Here is a 6,277-nt window from a genome sequence, read left to right on the forward strand (position 1 = left end):
GTAGAGTGGGGCGACCTGGAGATTCTGTTAACCTCCTCAGTCACTTAGTGGCTTTAGCCAGCAGCTCCAGACACATGTGTTGTCTCCGGGTTTGGGGCTGCAGACACCAGCAGAGCTACCCATTGGGTAAGAGATAAGACCCCTTCAGGTGAAAAACACCGTGTCTTTAAGACACTCAGAGGCTTACAAAGTCTCTCTTGAGCCCAGCAACAAAGCTCAGTTGGTAGAGTGCTTGCCTTAGCTCCATATAAACATGGTGTATACTGGCACAGGCCTGTAACTCCAGCACTTCAGCAACGCAGGTAAGAGGATCAGAAGCTCAAGGCCATCCTCGGTCACATAGTGAGTTTGATACTAACCTGGAATATAGGGGACTCTGCCCCCAAGATAGATATATAGATAGGTAGATAGATAGATAGATAGATAGATAGATAGATAGATAGATAGATAGATAGATAGATAGATAGACAGATAGATAATAAATGAATGGATAGATAGATAGATGATAAATGGATGGATAGATAGATAGACAAATGAATAAATAAATAGTGTCCCTTAGGATTTGGCTCTTGAAATGTCCCCACAGGCTCACATGTTTGAACGTGAGACTTCCCAACTGGTTGTGTATACTGGGAGGTTGTGGTGGAGCCTAGCTGGTGGGTAGGATTCCTAGAGCATTGTCTTAGTGGGCTACCACCAGTAACACACCCAGTGAAAGCTCTCTACTTCCTATCTGCGGCTGTGACATGATCAGCCGCCACATCTTCCCTGCCAGATGGACTACATCCTGCCACGCTAACTCCTTCCTCCTCCAGTTGTTCCTCTTGTATATTCATCTTAGCAACCAGAAAAGTAACGAATGCACGGAGCTGGACATAGAGAGAGCAGAAGGTTCACATCTGCTCCTTTTGCGACAGGATCCCTGTGCAGGAACAGAGCTGCTCACTTCTGTCCCCTGAGGTCGGAATGGGGTGAGACTGTAGGGAGAGCGACACCCTATGCACCCAGTGAGGAACACTTGCGCACCAAGTCCTCAAAGAGTTTTTTTCTCAGGGGAGATACAGCAGGGACGGGATGAAAAGATCACCTAAAGCCATTCCAAATTGGTCGAAAGAGAAACATGTTCCAGAGAGTGAGGGATGCAGGAGTTGAAGGGGCGTGGAACTCTGTGCTATGAGGGGAAAAGGAATCTGGATCAACATCACTGACTGAAATTGAGGAGACTGCCCTGTACGTCACCACAGGGCCCCGGGTCTTTGTACTCTTGGCACCTTTAAAAACAGGCTCAGGCAGACTGCCAACATTGTTGCTCCATACCCCAGGGCCTCCTCGGGCTGCCAACTTGAGACTTGTGCTAGCCACTGTCTCTTGTCCTGAACGCTGATGCCAAGAACAACTCTCATCTCCAAGGAAGAAGATTATTTACTCTGGCACCAAATGTGATTGACAGTGGCCCAGGTGTATCCCAAATACCATGTTCCAACAAGGTAACAGCTTCACAAATTTGGGTTTGTTTTTTTGTTCCATTTTCATGTGTATGTGTGTATGCCCACACGTGTATCTGTGTGCCATGTGTGTGCTTGGCGCCTGCAGAGGCCAGAAGAGGGCATCAGATCCACTGGAACTTGAGTTTTAGTGATTGTGAGACACCATGCAGGTGGTGGGAATGAGGGTCCCCTGCAAGAGCAGCAACTGCTCCAGAGCACTGAGCCATCTCTCCAGCCCCAGTTTTTATCGTAAGAGAACAAATGGAATCTTAAGTCAAGACACTTGTCCAAAAGATCTGTGGGAACTGCAGGTTGCGGCAGTGGGGAAAGTCTCTGTGATAGGTCTTGGAGGCTGCCTGATGGGATTCTTAGTTTGGGGTGTTGTTGGAAGTTTGTGCACACCCCCAAAAGATAGACATAAGGATCTTAGATCATACAGAGAGGTGAACAGCAAATGGATGTAAAGGTGGTTAAAGATAGCCTGAGGTAATTGGCTCTGCAACCTTCCAACTCTCCAATTAGGAAGTTCTCATTAGTTAATCAACCTCGTAGGCTTTTTCACACACATGTGTTGTTGAAGCTGTTGCTTTTCCCACCATTGTGCTTCTGGAAACCTCAGTTCTCCATCTCCAAACCTGAGTCTTCCAAGAAATTCTAGTCTTTTAGTTCTACCCAACCCAATCCTTGCCGGCAGTCTAAAGCCCTGACCTGTTCTTTGCGACTGCTGTTGACCTGACTTGGTTTATTGGCCTTGCTGTTGCATGCAGAAGGAGAGGCTGATTACCTCAGGCCCCACTGGGGGTTCACAGAGCATGTGTGAGCATGTTGGCTGTGCATGCAGACTGTGCGAGCTGCTTCAGTGGCTGGGACTGCTGATCGCAGAGGGATGGGATTCCGGTGTATGGTCATTCTCTGAGGGTGACGCCAGACCCAATGATTTCTTCAGATGTTCTAACAGGAAGAGATCCCAGGAACAAATGGTGTGAACCTGTGCAGGAGAAGAGACTTCTGTGCACATAGCACGCTGTCCCTCAGACCAACACGGCACAACCTCGGCTTGATTTGCAGACAGAAGCCCTTGGTAAGAGATAGCTGGGAACAAATGAAGTGTGTCACCCACGGTCCTGAAAGTAGCCTGGGAAAACCATCATCTCACCAACGTGGACTCTGGGGGAACCTTTTTTTTTTCTTTAAATCTATCATTGATGTTCTCTCTGAGCTGAAGGGACATTCATTCACAACGCCCTAGGAAAAGTCACCCAGTATGTGCCCTTGAGTCCTCTTCAACAGCAGCCCACATTTTCCACAAAAAGGACAGCGTCTCCAGGCAGTTTCATATTCTAGAACTATCATTTGCAAAACTCTATTTTCTTAACCTACTGAGAAAATATGTTGGTTATTTGCTCTGAGGTAAAGAATCTGCCTTATTACGGGCAGTAAGCAATTGAAACATGTCCCTGTCAATTTACATCCTACAGCAGGGTGTGAGGCCCAGTGCATTATGGTTAAGTTATCTGCACATTGAAAGCCATTCTGAGCTGCAGCAAGGTCCTATGGGGTGCTAATTAACACGGCACTCCAAAGAAAAATCAAAGAAATTTTGGCCCCATTTCAAAAGGAAATGTTTCCACTCGGGAATACTTATTGGTAGCTCATTTGGGGCATATTTGGGAGATTTTTCTTTTTCTCCCTGCTGCTACTTCCTGGAATAAATAATAGCACGAGCATGTACGTTCTCTCATTTTCAGTTCAAAAGTCACAGTGCTGTAGACCCTACACCAACAGGAAAGGAAGTCACCTTCTGTCAGCAACACAGAGATTGCTGCATGGGACACAGGGTTGAAAACTGACAGTCAAGGGAGCCCAAACCAGTGGGAAAAAATGTCCTGTGGTTCAGGTTTTAGCATTCTAAAAATTTACACACACACACACACACACACAGAGAGAGAGAGAGAGAGAGAGAGAGAGAGAGAGAGAGAGAGAGAGAAAGAGAGAGAGAGAGAGAGAGAGATCCATGAGGAAAACCTTTCAGAGTCTAAGAAGATCCTTGATTCCACTAGAACTGAGGGTTATTTTTTTCCATCTGTTTTTAAAATATACACTAAGGGGGGCTCCATGGTAAGAGTGCACACTGCTCTTCCAGAGGACCCCAGTTCAGCTCCCAGCACCCATGTCCAGCAGCTCACAACCTCCTGTAACTCTATCTCAGAAGGGCCCAATGTACATACTCTCTTAGACTTTGTGGGTACCTATACTCACACACACATTCTTAGATGAGAACTTAAACTACTTCAAAATAAATACATGGAGAGAATGGTTGGAAAGTAAACCCAGTGAGAAGAAGGCTTGTTTTGCCAATAATATAGACATGTCTCTGGAGTCCAGTACTTGGCACACAGTAGGCCTTCAAGGATCTTTGTTTAGAATACTTAGTGGGCACTTACTGAGAGCTGACTGAAGAACTCTACCTATTACCTACATCAACGCACATAGCTTTTCCCACCGCCTTGCACAATATTTAGAGGGATTTTAAGTATTTTGCAAGAAGTCAAACGATGTCTAAGTCATCGAGGAGAGAGATTCAAACCCAGAAAGTCTGGTGTCAGAGCTGGCACTTGCAGCCAGAGAGGACCCATCTGTGACAAATGTTTCAGTTAGAAACTGCTGTGTAACAAAATACTCCAAAACAATCCAGAGACTAAGATAGCCATTCTGTTTTGAAGTTTTGTTTGACTAAAAATCAGAAAGGGCTCAGCTACGCGGTTCATATATGCTGTGCATGATCTTTGGTGGGGCAGCTGGGGTTGGAAGATCTACTGCCCAGAGGTCCTCTTCACTGTCATGTTTGGAGAGTGACTGGAAGGGTGGACACATCAGACACCTCTTTTCCTAGGGTCTCGGGACTGTGCTGGGGAGACGTGAGCTCCTGGAACACTTAGATCAAGAGACTGGAAACAGAAGCCACCTTAGTCTAGGCTAGAATCTGCTACACACTGTCACTGCCATGTTGATCTGGAACAGCTGGATATTTTGTCCCCTCAGAGACCCCACTCTTCAGCAGGAAGTGCGTCAGAGAAACTGTGGTCAGCTACCAGGCACCTACTTCACTTAATTTGTATCAAAAATCCATAGTTCAGAATCTGAGTTCTAGAAGAGCACCCGCTGTGGTCTGGGTCTGAACGGCCCTCCAGAGCTCTTAAGCTGAGCCTTGATCCTCATCTGGTGATATCACTAGTGGTAGAACTCTAGGTGTCAGAGGAAGACAGCTGCTTTCTACTTCTTGCATTTCCTAGAAGGGAGTAATGGTATACCTTGTCTCTGTGTTCTGTGAGTCTCTCTCTGTGTTTCTGTCTCTCTGTCCCTGTCTCTCTCTGTCTCTGTCTCTCTGTGTGTGTCTCTGTCTCTGTCTCTCTCTCTCCCACTATCTGTCTTCCTCCAGACACTACGAGGTAAGCAACTTCGCTCCAATATACCCTTCCTAGATGATGTTCCACCTCACCTCAGGACCAAAGGACCACAGGACCATGTAATGAAGTCTACATAAACATGAGTCCAAATAACTCTCTTAACCTCTCTGAGGTGCTGTCACTGCAAGGGAAAGCCGAGGAGTATGGCACTCTCGTTAAGGCCTCCACATGTAAGAACACCTTCATAGTTTGACAAGACTTTACCATCATGGAACTTGAAAAGGCATTCCCTCATCTTAGCACAAATATCTGCCACCAAGCTTTAATTACGTGGGTGGGGGAGGTCTCTTCAGTCATTTCCATGTGCATTTTATGCTTCCAGATGTTCTATTGTAGCTCAGGAGGAAACGCTTCTAATTATCATAAAATTTACATGCTCATACATTTCACTGAGAGACTTCCTCATTCTAGGTGACAATAAACAATTCAGTAATTTGGAGGAAGAATGTCACAGGAACGAGTATAAAATGTCTTCTCCAGGAGACCAGAGGCTTCAGGTGGCTCAGCAGAGAAAGCCCCAAGTCCTGGGCTTCATTTAGCCCACATCTCGAGAAACCTGCTCAACCTGTGGGGAGCTGTGTCTGTGATGAGCAGAAGACTGCTGTGGAAGGGGTCTTCGATCTCTTACCTTCTTTCTAGTCCCAGTTCTGCCGATAACTGATTCAATAATCAAAACAAAAAGAATCTCACGTGTTTAGATAAAATGACAACGTGAGGATCTAGGCAAAGAGAGCTGTATCAAAAGCTCTCAAACTCTCTTGCAGGGCTAATGGAGCCACACAGTGATGGGGGAGTGTCATATATCAATCTGTTGATTTCATTGGTTAAGCAATAAAGAAACTGCTAGGCCCATTTGATAGGCCCACCCTTAGGTGGGTGGAGTAAACAGAACAGAACGCTGGGAGGAAGAGGAAGTGAGCTCAGACTCGACAGCTCTCCTCTCCAGAGCAGACGCAGGAGAGACGCCATGCTACCTGCTCCAGGGAAGACGCACGCTATGAAGCTCCGACCCAGGATGGACTTAGGCTAGAATCTTCCCGGTAAGACCGGTGCTATACAGATGATAAGAAATGGGCTAGTCCAGGTGGGAGAGTTAGCCTAGAAGATGCTAGGTAGAAATGAGCCAAGCAGTGTTTAAATGAATACAGTGTCCGTGTAATTATTTTGGGCATAGCCGAGCAGGCGGCTGGGGTGTTGGGGACGCAGCCCCGCCGCCGCTCCACAGCTGCAACTGACCATGAACAGATGTAGCAACATCACCTCAAGGCCAGGAGGGATGAGGATGAAGGTCCTACCCAAACTCACAGCTTTTCTTCTCCAGCT

The sequence above is a fragment of the Microtus pennsylvanicus genome, chromosome 6 (genome assembly GCF_037038515.1).
Source record: "Microtus pennsylvanicus isolate mMicPen1 chromosome 6, mMicPen1.hap1, whole genome shotgun sequence".
In the NCBI taxonomy this organism is placed as follows: Eukaryota; Metazoa; Chordata; class Mammalia; order Rodentia; family Cricetidae; genus Microtus; species Microtus pennsylvanicus.